This window comes from Chenopodium album, chromosome 2, assembly GCF_948465745.1.
Source record: "Chenopodium album chromosome 2, dcCheAlbu1.1, whole genome shotgun sequence".
Lineage (NCBI taxonomy): Eukaryota > Viridiplantae > Streptophyta > Magnoliopsida > Caryophyllales > Amaranthaceae > Chenopodium > Chenopodium album.
Genome location: NC_137835.1, coordinates 77,565,739 through 77,581,766, shown reverse-complemented (window position 1 = coordinate 77,581,766; position 16,028 = coordinate 77,565,739). Strand labels below are relative to the sequence as shown.

The window sequence follows — 16,028 nt, the reverse complement described above, 5'->3', positions numbered from 1 at the left end:
TGCTTATATATTGCCTTGGGAGTAATTTGAGACTTGTTTGACTCAATTTGGTGAAGAAATGAGCAATCTGCCATTGTTGGACCTCTTAAGGTCGTGAAGAACAATGTGGTTTGTTCTTGACGTTTTTGCTAGCAATTCTTGTTCAATTTGTCACAATAATCACTATAGTGTTGCAAGAAATTGTTTGATTGCTTGAAAAAATACTGTCATGCTCAATTTGAATTTGTGCTCTGTTTTAGTACTACGTACTCTGTATTTTGTGAACATAGTATCATGCGGCTAGGCGAACCTTAGATACTATAGAACCTTAATTTATGATGATTCTGCACAATGTAGCATGGCTAGACAACGAGGCTCAGGTTCACGGTCCCGAAACACTAGACGGGAGCATGAGCCCGTGGAGGACGACGCCACACCGTCCACTTCGCTTGGTCGGCTCCCGGAGTGGGACGAGCAGACTTTGTTCTTTGCCCCGATCCACCACATTTCTGAGAGGGTGAGACGGGGAACCGAGCCCGGGAGGACACGGCATCACGGCTCTGGCTGTGATGGTCTAGGCGATTTGTACAGGATGCACATCGCCAGAGACCGTGAGACGAGACTCCTATGGGAGTCCTGCGGGCTAGTTGCTCTGTTCGAGACCTCTGAGGCTATGGTCGCCTCCAGCGGGGGTCACCACGTAGTACGTGCTTTGGTGGAGTTCTTCTGGGACACCACCAACACCTTCCATTTTCCCTGGGGCGAGATGATGGTCACCCCTAAAGACTTCAGTCTCATCACAGGACTGGAGTTCACTTCTGTGCCGCTGCCGTTTGACGGCGGGATCGACGTCTTTTCTCCAGAGGTCGAGGAGTTGTTGGGGCCGACTGCTATTCGGGCCCGAGCTGAGGTCGAGACGACTCAGTTCAGTGTTAGAGGGATTCGCCGCTCGACGCTGGCAGCGACTCTTGATGATGATGCGACCACCCGAGAGCAGCGGGTGCGCATCTTTGTGCTGATGTTGTTGTCAGGGACATTCTCCCCTGACAGGGGTAGTAGGGCATTGCTTTACTACCTCCCTGCTGTCTGCGATCTCCAGCGGATCGGGACTTATGACTGGGCCAGCTTGGCCTACGCTGATTTCGTTCGCGCGCTGAGGGACTCATGTCGTCACCGGTCCTTTAGGACGAATGTTGTTTTGTCCGCTTTCTGGAAGGTCGTAGAGGTAAACATTATTCCCTATAAAGTTTAGTCCTACATGTTAGTTAGCATTTACTCACGCTTTTAACTTTTTGTAGATCTGGTTCTATGAGTACTTTCCTTCCGTTGCGCCGGCGAGACCATCGCCGAGGGGATATCCGGTGAGCGCCTCTTGGGGCGGCCACCATGTGGACATGTCTACTGCACGTGTCCGGAGTCGGATCATCTCGGTACGACTTTTAGTGTTTATCTTGCTCTTCTGTGGTGTTTTAGACATATTCTTGCTTGATTGGTGCTTTTTATAGGGACCTGAGGTAGTATACCGACCGTGGGGCGGTTGGACAGTCCCTGGATTGGCCACACAGTACTCTGCTGAGCGTCGCTATTTTCTGGGGACCTACGGAGCGGTTGTATATTTAGGAGAGAGAGTTTCTAGACAACACTCTTCTGATGTTTTCGTCGTTCCCGCTCCTCCACCACGTCATATGTTCGACGAGAGACAGTTGTCGAGCATGGCCGAGGGATCTGGTTCCCTCTGGCGGTCCCATGTGTTCCTTGGGCGGTGTTACGCTGAGGAGCTACTACCTTTATTAGCTTCATCCCCTATACTAGCTGAGGATGTGAGGGTAAGATTCTTAGCTTTTTATTTTTTGCTAAGTAGCCCCCAAGTAATACCTTACTGATTTCTTTCTGTTTTATCAGGATGGTCCCACTGAGTTTGTGCCGCCCCGTATGTCCATTCACTACCAGGGGATATACGGGCCGATCGAGGAGATGATTTCTTCGGCTCCTGAGGGCGAGCGCTTCGTGGAGCGGTCGATTCCTCGCCACCAGACCAGTGTAAGCCTAGTTTTAATTCAGAATTTTGTATTCATTCATCATGTATTTTCACTGACTTATTTTTCCGACAGTTCTCACGCGAGGTGGTTTCGGCTATGGCACGATGCATAGATGCCTTCTGGAGCCAGCTCGTCCGGATGAGGAACGCGGCTACCTATCGTCGGGACGACGTTATCCAAGAGGTAACCTTTCTTCACTTATTATTTCTGCATTATGGCTTCAGTTTTACTTTGTTTCTGATTTAATTCTTTTTTGCAGGGTCAGCCGATCGCTTCTCACACCCGTACGAGACCTGAGGGGCGGAGAGATCCGGCGAGGTCTAGCTCGAGACGTCGTCGTACTTCGTCAGGAGGTAGAGGTGGTCGTTCCGAGGCTGCTCGAGCCGACGTTGCTGAGGGCTCAGGATCTTCTTCTGAGGGTGCTCCTGCTGCACCGGTAGGAGAGGCTACCTCAGCTTTCAGAGGTGGTGGGATGTACGAGGTTGGCTCGTCATCGCAGCAGCCTCCGCGGGCTCAGCCTCAGGTTGATCTTGGCTGGAGCGGTCCTGTCTTGAGTCTCCCTCCTCCTACGGAGACTGGAGCTGGTGCTGAGGCTGGAGCCGGTGGAGAGGTGACTCCTCGGATGGCGCAGTTTTGTGGCATGATGGGCCTACGTCCTCCGGCGCCGTAGTCTGTTCCTGTATATGTATTTTATTTTAACTTTTTTATAGAAATTTTGCCTTTGACTCATTATTTAGACACATTTGTATTTTTATGTTATCATAAATTCATTTGATTGTTTATTATTATATTAGTGTATGTTAGTGTGTGCAAGCGAAGTGTGATATCAATTTTTTTGCGCAAAAATTCCGTCATTTTTATTATTGATGGAGGATATTATCCAACTCTCTCCCCCAAAAAGAAAAAATAAAAAGGAAAAAAGAAAACGAAAAGAAGCTGGTTTTTTGAAAATTAATATAAAATCCAAAAAAAGGAAAAGATATAAATTAAAAATAATTGCGATATTTAATTAATTAAGGAAAAAGGTAGAAAAGATATTTAGAAAAAATTAAACGGGGCCATAAAGTCATTAACCGACTCAAGTTTAATATCAAAACGCAAATTGAGCACGCGCGGCTGCCCTGTTGACTTGGCGCCAGCTGGCGCCAGACTGTGGCGCGTGGCGCCAGGCGCTACACTTAGCGTGTGGCGCCAAGCACTGGAGGGTGGCGCCAATGTCGAGGATTTGACGCCAATTGACGCTGAATCTGTATTTCATTCAGATTAAAATTCTTCGCAATTTGTACATAAATAGCCCCCTGCTCAGCCGATTCTTCCCATAATTCCAGTGAAAAAAATATTCTCCTCTTTAGAAAAAATATAATAATCATGTCTTAGCCACTAAAACCTTCACCCAATACACTCATGAATGGTGTCGATCTCTTAATGTTAGAGAAAGAAAAGAATTAGATTTATTTCACTTGGGGGGAATTTATCAAAGGGGTAGATTTAGACATAGACTTCATACATACTGCTTTAGAATTTCGGAATATCGATACACATTGTTTCAGAATAGGGTATGATGAAATTAGCCCTTTGCCAGAGGAATTTGGTGCTATCTTAGGCTTCCCTGCAATAGACCTGGTAGTAATCCCTAGAGTAGATGCATATTACTATAAGGATTTTGAGCGCTTCTTTAATTTAAAGGATAGAGATTTATCAAAAATAGTAGATGGCAATATAGTTAACTTGAAAGAATTTGCACGCTATTATTTTGGTAAGCCTCTCTCTGAATCTTTTCACATATATAGAAGAAGGGCGTTCTTATTTTGCATGCTCAATCAATTTCTTCTTAGTAGTGGTAAAAATAACGAGGGTCAATCAATTATAACCACTGTACTAGAACAAATTGAATCAGGGAGAAATCCAATGCCATTGATAGTTGGAGAGACTATGATTAGTCTAGATGAATTGAAAAGGGACCCAAAAGCGCCTCTTCGCGGCTCCCCAATTTTATTACAGGTAGAAAAATAATATTTTTAATTATAGAAATCAAAAAATATATTTTTGTATTGTAATAATAATTTATTTGCATTGCAATTTTTTACAGATGTGGCTAATGGAGAGGCTAGGATTAATTAGCCCTCTGGACGACATTGAAAAATATACTCCCAGTTGCTTTGTGAGGAGGAAGAAGCGTATCCCCAAAATTGGGCGCCATGGGTGGAGAAAAGTCTTTGAAACACGTGATTTTGCTATCAAGTGGGTCATCCCATGGTGTAAAATAGAAAGGATGGTTGGTGTTAACAAGCAACCTTTCTGCCGTCTCCCAAGCTTGTCTCGTGTAACATATTATTATCCCTGCAGGGTAAAAAGACAATACGGCTTGCTTCAAAATATTCCTTCCGGGGATCTTCGTCCTCCCTATGAGTACCCCGTATCTCAAGAAGTAGATAGATTCGACACTTACTGGAGCGCTAGACCTTTATGGGAAGTGATTACCCAAAAGGTTCCCCCTTCTTTACCCAATGATGTAAAGAAGTGGTTGCTGAAGAAATCTTCAATTGATCAGGGTAGAACCGATGTGAAGAATCGTCTAGGTGACAGGGTGACACCTGCCAAAGAACGCTTAGGTGCAAGAATTGAATTCAAAACACCTACAATGCCTAGAGACAAAGGGAAAAGGAAAGCTAACACCACAGACAAAAAGGCTTGGGTGGAAAAGAAGCATGGGGTGCTAGCTGAAGGGGAAACAATCTATTCCAAAATTGAATGTAGGTCCTCTAAAGGATGCCTACTAGCTAAAGTAATGGATGAAGAGGAGGAAACAGAATAGAATTGGAAAAGAGCAAAAAAGGAAAAGAAAGATTAAAAACATTGCTTAGCTTTAGATTTATTAGATTGTTAATTTTTATTTAAAGTTAATTTATTTCAGCCTTATTTAAATTCCATTAACAATGTAATTTTATTTTATTAATGAAATTTCAGCTTTCAATTAAATTGTTACTTTAAATTTATTTTATTAAAGCAATGAAAATCGAAAAAAAATTAATTTTCCAGAAATTCTTCGAGTACGGAAGTCGAAAATTTTCCGAAAAAACACCGAAATTCGCCCAGATTTTACTGCTGAATTGGCGCCAGTAATTGTAGTTTGGCGCCAGCTATTGAGGTCTGGCGCCAGGCGCCAGTACCATCGGCTGGCGCTAATGGCTTATGGCTGGCGCCAGACTCTGTTCTGCGACGCCAATAGCTTGCCGACTTTTGTTGACTTTTAGTTGATTCTGGAACGCGGAGATGTCAAAAAAATAAAGTGGCCGCACCCGTAAAGGGTTGCCTACGTATCCTTTCCTAAGGAATCAGGCCGAACGTAGCTCTCTTGAGTATCCTACTCAAGTAATTATGGGTAGTATTTTTTAAGTTGGTCAAGATTGGTCATGTTTGAGAATTCATTGCCATCCATATCAGTTAATTTTGCTGCACCACCTGACAGGATTGTTTTGACAATAATGTAGGGGCCAGACCAATTAGGTCTAAACTTTCCCCTTGGATCTAAAACATTTTTCCTTAGTGCTTTTAATACCAAATCTCCTACTTTAATATTTCTTGTCTTGACCTTCTTATTAAAATGTCTAGCCATACGAGTTTGATAGCACTGAGTATGATGTAGAGCTTCTAATCGTTTTTCGTCGAGTAGGATCAATTCTTCATATCGTGCCCTAGTCCATTCAACTTCATCAAGTTTACTCTCTAGCGCAATGCGTAGAGATGGTATTTCTAATTCGACAGGTTGTACGGCATCCATTCCATATACCAAAGAGAATAGGTTGTACCGTATTCGAGCATCTTCTTACTTAGGTAATAGATTGCATTCTCTTTGTTTTCTACCTCTTGTGCTAGCATGGCTCCCATTGTCTCTTTGGTAACCTTCAAATATAACCTAAGAGGTATTCCGGGAAGTGCTGGCGCTAATACGGGAGGATTTGCGAGATAGGCTTTGATCCTATCAAAGGCTTTTTGACACTCATCATCCCATATTACTGGTACATTCTTCTTGAGCTTTTTGAAGATTGGTTCACATATCGTCGTCAGTTTTGATATGAACCTACTTATGTATTGCAACCGGCCAATAAATCCTCGAATCTGTTTCTCAGTCTTTGGCGGTGGCATCGACATGATTGCTTTAATCTTGGTTGGATCTATCTCTATTCCTCTAGAGCTTATGACATATCCCAAGAGTTTGCCTGAGGTGACTCCAAAAGCACATTTTGATGGATTCAACCTCATATTGTATTTTTTCTTAGCCTTTCGAAAAATTTCCTTAAGGCTACTTGATGGCCTGGGCGGTCCTTTGATTTCACAATCATGTCGTCGACATATACTTCAACTTCTTTGTGCATCATGTCATGGAGTAAGGCAGTTGCTGCACGTTGGTAAGAAGCACCTGCGTTTTTCAACCCAAATGGCATTACCGTGTAACAGTAAGTGCCCCACGGTGTGATAAAGGTCGTTTTCTCCATGTCTTCTTCTTCCATGAGAATCTGATTGTACCCTGCATATCCGTCCATGAATGAGAGAAGCGCGTGATTTGCCGTGTTGTCTACCAGAATATCGATGTGTGGCAAAGGGAAGTCGTCCTTTGGACTTGCCTTATTTAGATCTCGATAGTCGACACACATCCTTACCCTTCCGTCTTTCTTTGGAACCGGGACGACGTTGGCGACCCATTCGAGGTATTTGGATACTTTGATGAAACCTGCAGTTATTTGTTTTTGAACTTGTTCTTTTATTTTAAGTGCTACGTCGGGTTTCATTCGACGCAACTTTTGTTTTACAGGTTTCATTCCTGGGATTAATGGTATAGTGTGTTGAGCTATTTCTCTGTTAATGCCTGGCATATCTTCATATGACCAAGCAAATACATCGATAAATTCTTTAAGTAAGTTAATTAAATCGGTTCTTTCTTGTTTATTCAACGTTAGTCCGATTTTAACTTCTCTTTTATGAGTCGAATCATTCGAGATGTCGACTGTTTCAGTCTCTTCAATTACTGGTGTTTTCTTTTCAAGTGTTTCCATTGCTTTAATAATTTCTTTATCTTTTTCATCGTTAGCTAAGCAATGCTTGTCATCTTGGGTTAGGGAAGAACACGAGAAGTAAGGAGAACGAGAAATATTATTATACTCTGAGATCATTACATCAAAGAGTGATATGTCCTCAGGGACTGGATCACTAACTATCCTAGGAGAAGAAATAGGTAGGGGAGGCATTATTGCTAAAGACTTAGAAGATTCTAAAGGGAAAGACTCTGACTCAGACTCTGACTCCGACGACTCTTCGAACATCGGCCCTTGCCCTGTCGTGATTGATATCTTCCTTCCACTCGGAGTAGTCACCTTGATAGTCTTGCGCCACCCTTGCAATGATCCTTCGGCTGGAGTAATTAGCTTCGAGGGGTCGAATTTTTCGCTTTGTAGGACCGTTTAAATGAGTGAGGAGTTATCTTCCTCATAAGCTGGCTCATTCTTTTCTCACACAAACAGTAATCCCATGACGTTAAAGTCAAAGCATGGAGGTGCTTTCTCCTTATGGACGGGAGTTGGGATTTCGTCAGTGAAGTAGCAATCCAAGAAAATCTCGAATCCTGGTTGTCGTATGCCATTTAAAACAAATGGCTCAGGAAATTCATAGCATGGATAGTCCTCTCCTTCTTTTATAAACTGACCATTAAGCGTAAGAGGGTACTGATCCATTGGAATTGCTTTCTTTTGAATGCGAGCGTCCCTACGTGCTTTCAACTTGTCCTGGGCTCGCTTGAGATCTTTCCGAGTCGGTTCAAAACCAAGTCCGAAAGTATCTAGTTTAGGGAGGCCAGGTGACTCCACCGATTTTGCTATCCCCTTTTTCTTTCCTAAGGTCATCCCAGGGAAGTGTCCTTGTTTCTTCAGCATGGTGTTGATAATCATGTTGGAATGGGGGTCGTGGCAAAGAGATGTCCTTTCATCCTCTTGGATTAAGGAGACTTCTTCGTTAAATCCCCATAGGTCTTCATCATCTTCATCGTGCTCCACATTGATGATTGGATTTTCTATTGATTTGATTCTCATCGGCGAAGCGTCAATAGTGATTGGAATTCCTCCAACTATGGCTTTCACTTGTTGGTGGAGAGATGAAGGGACGACCTTTAGATCATGGAGCCAAGGGCGTCCTAACAACAGATTGAATGAGGCTTTGATGTCTACCACTTGAAAAGTAGTAGCATGTTCTATTGCTCCTGCCGTCACATTTAGGGTTATCTTGCCAAGAGCTTGACGTCGAGTATTATCGTAAGCTCTTATTCCTTGTGTGGACGGAGTTAAATCCTCATCCCTTATGCCGAGCATCCTCGCGGTCCTAAGTGGACACACATTGATAGCTGATCCATTGTCTACAAGAGTCATGGGAACATTCATCCTTTTGCAGACTACCGTGAGGTTTAACGCCTTGTAGTGTTTGTCACCTTCTGAGGGTAAATCTTTATCAGAGAAGGTGATTAGATTAATCGGACTAGGGAGGTCACTCGTGAGGAAGTTAGCTAGTCCCTCAGGAGTGGTGTCAGAATCTATCCCGATTTTATCCAAGGCGTTCATCACAGCCAACCTATGTTCTCGAGATGTTGCCAGGAGCTTCCATACATTCATCTCAACTTTTGTCTTCTTAAACTGTTTAACGATGTCATTGTCTTCGATGATAGGTATGGGAACTTGTTGTACAGTAGGCATAGGTTGTGTTGATACGGGAGGTTGCATTCTCCCGGATCTTGTGAGGACGTCTATTGATGAATCTTCTTCAGCCCAAATGTCGTTTGTGGTGTATGATACAGAAGGTGAAGGTCCTACTATGTCTTTTAGGTAGACATCTTCTTCATCACTGTCCCATACTCCATTAACAGTTATGTCCTCTTCTAGTTGAACTTGGATTAATTCCTTTTCATCAATCATTTTCTACACCAAATCCTTGAATTTGAAACAGTTTTCTAGGGTGTGCCCCCCTGACTGATGGTACTGACAGTAATATCTATCTGTCCTTTTTAATGATTCAAATGGTCTCGGTTCAAGAGGTTTGACCTTGCCACTCTCGGAGAGCATTTCGAACATTTGTGCATATGGGATCCCAATTGGAGTGTAAACTCTATTGCTCTTCTTGGGTTTTTCGGTGACTTGTAAGGGAAAATACTTTTCCTCGTAAGTCGTTTTCACTGGTGTGAATTCTCTTTTAGGTCCTTCCTTTGGACATGGAAGTTCATCATATTTCTTGTGAAGTTCGTTCACAATTTTGAGAGTTTCACGTAATAGTTGCGATGTCTCCCTCATAAACAGTGTGAGAAATTGTATGTCTTCCTTATTTTCTGGTTCTGGAAGGTTATCTCTGACATCGAAAAAGATCTCTTCTCTTCCTTCTTCGACATTGGTTGCTTTGACAGGCTTAATGAGATATGAGGGGTCAACTTCGCTTTCTTCATCGGAGATAGCCAAAGTATGAGCTAGAGGTGCATTGTCAATACTTGGCTTCTTACTGGCAGGGGGCAACGGAAGCTTGTTACTGTCAATTAGGTCTTGGATAGCTTCCTTAAGCTTCCAACAGCTTTCAGTAGAATGGCCCCTTCCTTGGTGATATTTGCAATGTGCGTTGGGGTTCCAGTTAGCCGACCTCTTCTCAACTGGTGGATCTCCGAATGGTCCAATGGGAGTTATAAGACCTTTTGCATTTAATCGATCAAATGCGGTGTCATAACTCATGCCAATAGGAGTGAAGTTCCTCCTAAATGGTTTCCTTTGTCCTTGGTTATTCATGGCGAGGACTTCTCCTAGATTAAAGGTGCTAACATTATTTGAGTGGGCGGTTTTGGAAGAAGAAGGATTGTCGTTCTTCTTTCCTTTCCAGCCACTGTTGGAGCTATTGTTGGTAGCTTTAGATTTAACCAAGTCATCTTCAATATTGATCCCAATATCATAAACAGCCTTAAAGGTATGAAGGTTATTTTGATATTTAAGATGTTTGGAATATTTGTCTTGGAGATTTTTAATGAACAGTCTCACGGACTCTTTCTCACTTGGTACCTCGATCATTTTAGCTGAGGTTTCTCTCCACTTGTTAAAGAAAGAGGTGAAGCCTTCATTCTCTCTCTGTTTGAGGATTTCAAGTTCTCTATGATCAGTTTCGACTTGAATGTTGCATTTGTACCTATCAACGAAAGCGTTTGCTATGGATTCCCAGGTAGATTTCTTTTCTTTTTCAAGAGAAAAGAACCATTGTTGGCAAACGGTCTTGAGAGATAGTGAGAACAGAGAAGGGAAGACTTTCTTATCAATACCCTTGATACTCATTATTGTTTCAAACGCTCTTAAATGGAAGTAAGGGTTGTCAATTGCCCTAAATTTTGGGATGTCGTTGGCGCTGAACTTCTGCGGAAGAAGATCTTTATCCACCGAGACTCCTTGGGATGTGAGTTCTTGAAACTTGTAGTCGCTGGACAACTTGCTTAGGCTCTCTTGCATGAGGTCCATTTGTTGTTGTTTCACGGGATCATCGATCTTAAGTGCGAGAAACTTCAGTGTCTCAGTTACAGTAGCCAGTTGGTTCTTGAGATCATTGACTTCTTCTTGAGTTGCCATTATGACTCTTGCTTTCCTCTTGCGGGCTATAGGTTTTTCGAAAAGTTGTACTTGTACGAAAAGGTTATCTTTGATTATTCGTCCTTCCTTTCTTGACCACGCGCTGTAAATTAAGCCAATTTGCGTTTTAATTACTTGACTCGAATCAACTTGACTTTATGGTTTTTTTTTTTTAAAAAAAATATGCATATTTTTAGGGAACTAAGTATTATTATTTATTGGAGGATTAATATCCGACTTACCCCCCTAAAAAACAATGACGAAAAAAAGCGTGCACACAAGACTCTCTTAATCATGGTCAAAACATGTGTATTGGTGTGTGCATTGAGTGTAAGTGACATGTGTGGAATCTTGTGTAAGACCATGGGACTTAGTGCCTAAACTCGGACATTGATTCAATTAAGCATTATTGTCAGCAAAATTAACCGAATTAAACAGAAAACTAATTAATTAGACATTAGGTGATGACTCGACAAATAATCCGAACTGTCGGCCAAGCGACAGGACTGGCGTCACACTATGGTGGTTGGCGCCAGACAATTTAGTTAATGTCTGGCGCTACACACTGTAATGTGGCGCTACAGCTCAGACTTTGGCGCCCATATTGGAGCTTCGGTCTGGGACTGTTTTCGGTATTATTAGTCAACTGGGGTATGCCTAAAGTCGTACTAGGTCAATTCCAATTAAAAAAAAACTTTATTGACTCAAATTAATTAATTAAGTAATTAATTAGGCAAAGTTCTTTAAGTCATTAATTTTAGTCTCAACACAAATCAACAATCGGTTAGGAGAAACATAGAACATATATACACAACAAATAATGCACAATTAGTCAAGTAGGCACAATATGATGCAATGAGTTCGCAACCTAACCATGGCTCTAGTTCTCTAAAGTTCGGGATATGGTTTAGTCAATAGAGGGTCCATGGTTAATTGTCCGGATGCACCGCGCAGAAGCCTAACCGTGAAGGGTTGGCGCGAGTGGATGGGACACCGCGAGTTTTAGAAAAAAACTCGCTTCCATGATTTGGTGAATTCAACATCTCGGATGTACCCTTTGTTGCCAAGAGCGTTCAATCGGGTAGATGGATCATGAATTCCCAGAGGGTTATGTCCATATGTAGAACACATATGGGTTTCAGAAAAGTGAGAAAAAATTCAATCAGGAAGCAGGATCGAGCAAACAATACGAAAAACCGGTCAAAATTAGAACGCATATTTCTGGCTCGGTATTGGGGGAAATTGGCGCCAGCAAACAGAGACTGGCGCCAACTTTTAACTGTAGCGCCTGGCGCCAATACTGGCGTCTGGCGCTACGGCTAAAAGTTTGGCGCCAAGCTCTAGTCCCTGACGCTACTTCCCACATGCTCAGCAGCTTTCTGTGCTCGATAAAATCTTCCAGTTTCGCGTGGTGTTATTTCAGTCCTAGTTGTGAAAGACATTTCTCAAATTTCCTACGTGTAAAATCCTATGTTTTTGACTCATTACGGATGGTCTTTCCAATGAGAACCTTTTTATGCATATGACAATAATGTTAATAAAAATTACGCACATGAAATACTTAGAACTTTTCGAGTCTCATCCACTCATTCTAAATCATTGCCGAAACAAATTCAGGAATTAAAATTGAAATCCTCCCAAGTGGAGTCGCCAAAAACTGTAGGGAATAATTTCAAGCCTTTAAAATCCCACTGCTTGAACCCCACTGTGATCATACACTAAAGTACGGTGGCGTCCAAAAGGGAAGAAGATAGAGCAAAAGAGTCGCCAACAAGTTTTTAAGGAACTTGTAAACCGTTCACGAGGTGAAGGTTACACCCCTTAAAGATCCAAGAGATCGTCAACTCCATAAGGTCATGAACCAAATAAGGGTTCGGGGATGATGGTACAAGTCCAACCTAAAAGAGATTGAACCTGCCCTAATAATAGGCCTCTACTTTATTCTGCTCGTATTCATGTGCGCTTTCTGACTAACATGCAATCAATAGGATTAACCCTAAACCTGTTTAATCTATGTTGGTTGAATTTAATGCACACATAAACTATTATTGGCGATCACTTGAATTTATAATCATAATTAACCCTAAATAAGATTATTAATTATCTTATTAAGCGTGATTACAAATACAAATTCCCTTTAAGCATGCAATAAAAAGGTGATCAAGCAATAACAATATAAAATAATATGTATCAAGCAACATAATAAATAATCAACATCATTAATAATAATAATAATAATAATGATCATGATCATGATCATTTTAAAGCATAGCAAGATCCTAGGCATGATACTAACAAGATTAATAACAAACCCTAGCATGTCACTAAACAATAAAAATCAAATCTTTAGCCCTAACATGATACTAACATGAACAAATATTAGGGAGAATATAGGAAGCATCGTACTTTTAATCATACTTGATATTAAAGTTACCCTAGACATGATACTAGAAATTTATTGTTGTCACCCTAAACATCAAATTAAGGAAAACATCCTAACATGATACTAGGAATCAAAATAACAATCTAAGCATGATTTCTACATCATAATATCAATTAAACCATTAAAGTACTTACTTGGATGCCTCGTAACTCTTTCTAATAACAAAATACACACGTTAGTAACTTCAAGGAAAAATAATAATCAAACAATCAAATTAAATAATTGAAAGAGAGATTTGGGACCAAACCCTCAGAAATTAAAACCTTTCACGTCTAGGGCGAAAGCAACTTCGAATATGGCTAGGTGTATCTAGATCTTGTGAATGCGGAATTTTGTATAAAAAAGCGAGAAAGAATTGAAGAAAGAAAAGAATGCTAAAGAATTAATGTTTGTTGAGAATTGATGAACGAGAGATGATGATGATCAATGAATTGTAGAGGAATGAAGAGAATTAGTTAATTGATGAATTGGTGAATGAAAACTTGCGAATGAAGAGAGTTAGTGAATGAAAACGGAGTTTTTGACACGATATTTATAGAGAAAACCGGCCAAAAAAGATAATTTAACAAAACAGAGTCTCTGAAGATCGCAAAACAGGATTGGCGCCAGCCCTGGCTAGCTGGCGCCAAGCACCAGTGGCTAGTGCCAGGCGCCAATGGCTAGCGCCTGGCGCCAATCCTGGTTCCAGGTGCCAAGGCCTGGGGTTGGACGCCAAACTTGATTTCAACGCGTTTTCGAAAATCTGATAAATTTCCCGTACTGGAAGATAAAATAATATAATTTCTTCGAAAATGATATTTGATCTTGATTAAAACTCTGAAAAGTCCTAATTGAATTAGGAATGAAAAGAACCTTCTAGAATATTCTAGAAGACTAAAACCATTCCTAATTCCATTAGGAATGATAAATCATATTAGGCCCTCCCCTAGATCATTGGGCCGTACATAAAGCTCAAACCGGGCCCAGTTTGGTAAATTGGCCATAACTTCCTCAATATTCATCGGAATTGGGCTTGTAATATATCCTTGGAAAGGTCTTTGCAAGCCCCATCCAACTACACCACTATTAGACCCATATCATGGACCAACCAAACTGGATTGGCTGTTTTCTTAAAATAAAGTTTTCAAAATCAGGGAGAAGAGAAAAGAAATAAAACTTTCCGCTACACTAGACCTTTCCACACTTTCGTTTCATTCGATTATGATTCAACGTGAAAGGCACTCATCACCGGGTTTGGTTTTGGGGAGACACAAATGGGTGTCTACAGTATGATAGGACGCCAGATTATGGAAACTACATAATTTGACTATCTCTAAATCAATACTCAATTTGATGGTTTTTCAAACATGAATGGAGTAACAACAGCAAAATCGGGGCTCAAGAATGAGAAGAATTGGAAGAATTACAGCTTGACCCTTCTCCCATTGGAAAATTACAGGTACGATTGTCAAATTTCTTCTCTTTTTCTCTAATTTCCTGATAATTATCGGGGTTTTCTTAATTTCCTTAATTAACCGGGGTTTTCTTAATTTTCCATCAAATTTCTGTTAGTATTGGTATGAATGTATGATAGGTACAAATGTTTTGGGTTTTGTCAATTTCTCATTACTATATGTTTAATTATTTTGTCAATTTCGATTCTGTTTAGCCTAATTAATCTGCTTTTTTTTCTTTCTTTCTATTTGATATATAATTGAAGCTATAATTACATTATATGTTGTCTGTATGTAAGCATCATTTGAAGAACTCCCTGTCAATAAGAAAAAGGTCGAGAAAAAAAGATTAATTAGGTATGTTTACTACATGTTTAATAATATCTTGTTTAATATATGAGTCAATGATTAATGTTTTTTTGCTTCCTATAATGAGTGCTTAATAATAGATCCCTGCTTCTATATGTTTCAGTGTTTTTTTTTTTTTTTTTTTTTTTTTAAAAAAAAAAAAAAAAAACTTTTAGTTTTAGGCTTTTGATTTTCGCTGCTTTAAATTACCTTGATGTTATTTAAGTAATATTGTTGATTTTATACTGTTAGAATCTTTTAAAGTCTTTTGTAGTGATGATGTTAATTCAACAGTCAAGGAGACTGTCAGTTTTAAATTATTGAGTAATGAGTGCGCTAAAGAGTGGTAGTTGGTAACTAAACGCTGGAGAATTTTCAATAATTGATTGGCGAAAGTTAATAGCCTTTGTATGGCAAAATTAATTAGAAGACCTGGCTCCGCTCATTTTGTAGTGAGTGAAGGAGTTATGTCTTCGTCGTGTGCAATTACTAGATAGATAAATGGATCAAATTATGGAGATAATTAAGTTCGTACATTTGGGTCGTCGTTTTGCCATAGCTAGAGGTACTAACGATCTTTGGACTAGAAAAATAGGCCAAAGCCCAATTGGACGGATCCTATAAGGTCACACAAAGGGGCTAGATCGAGCATTAGAGGACGAGGCCCATCATGGGCCTCATCACTCTAGGTGGCCGGCCATGTAGAGGATTAAAAGATGTTTTGGGTTTCGTGCCCTAGTCTAATTATAATGAGATTATAAATAGACTAGGTACCTAGGTTTGCAAGTAGAGTAAGCAATTAACTGATCAGTGTGATCAAACCCTAATTAGCAAACACGAAACCCAACCCCTCTCATAGTCCTCTCTCTCACGGTTCTCTCCTCCTCCTCGGCGCACGGTGGTGTCTCGTGGTGGTGGTGGTTCGTGCGGTGGTCGGTTGTCCATAAAGGTGAGGATCGCGGTTTTCCTCAATCACTCGACCAATCTAGTATTGGTGGACGGCTCGTTCGAATCTCGTGGACTAAGTAGAAGAGCAACGCTTGGGGCTCTATTCTCTCCCTAATTTGCCTGTCGAATAGCTTCGTGGAATTCACGCGTCAAAGGTATGATTATGTGTCTTGCGTGTTATGCATGTGATTTTGGGATTAGTACTTGA

General features: G+C 40.8%; 1 long non-coding RNA gene across 1 annotated transcript in view; it reads left to right on the top strand.

The window, feature by feature from the left end:
• The first annotated feature begins 14,823 nt into the window (after window positions 1-14,823).
• Window positions 14,824-16,028, top strand: part of LOC145588574 (uncharacterized) — a 59,841-nt gene continuing 58,636 nt past the window's right edge. The window contains exon 1 of the long non-coding RNA XR_014101609.1: window positions 14,824-14,881. This is a non-coding gene — a long non-coding RNA (uncharacterized LOC145588574). The remainder of the gene's footprint in view (window positions 14,882-16,028) is intronic.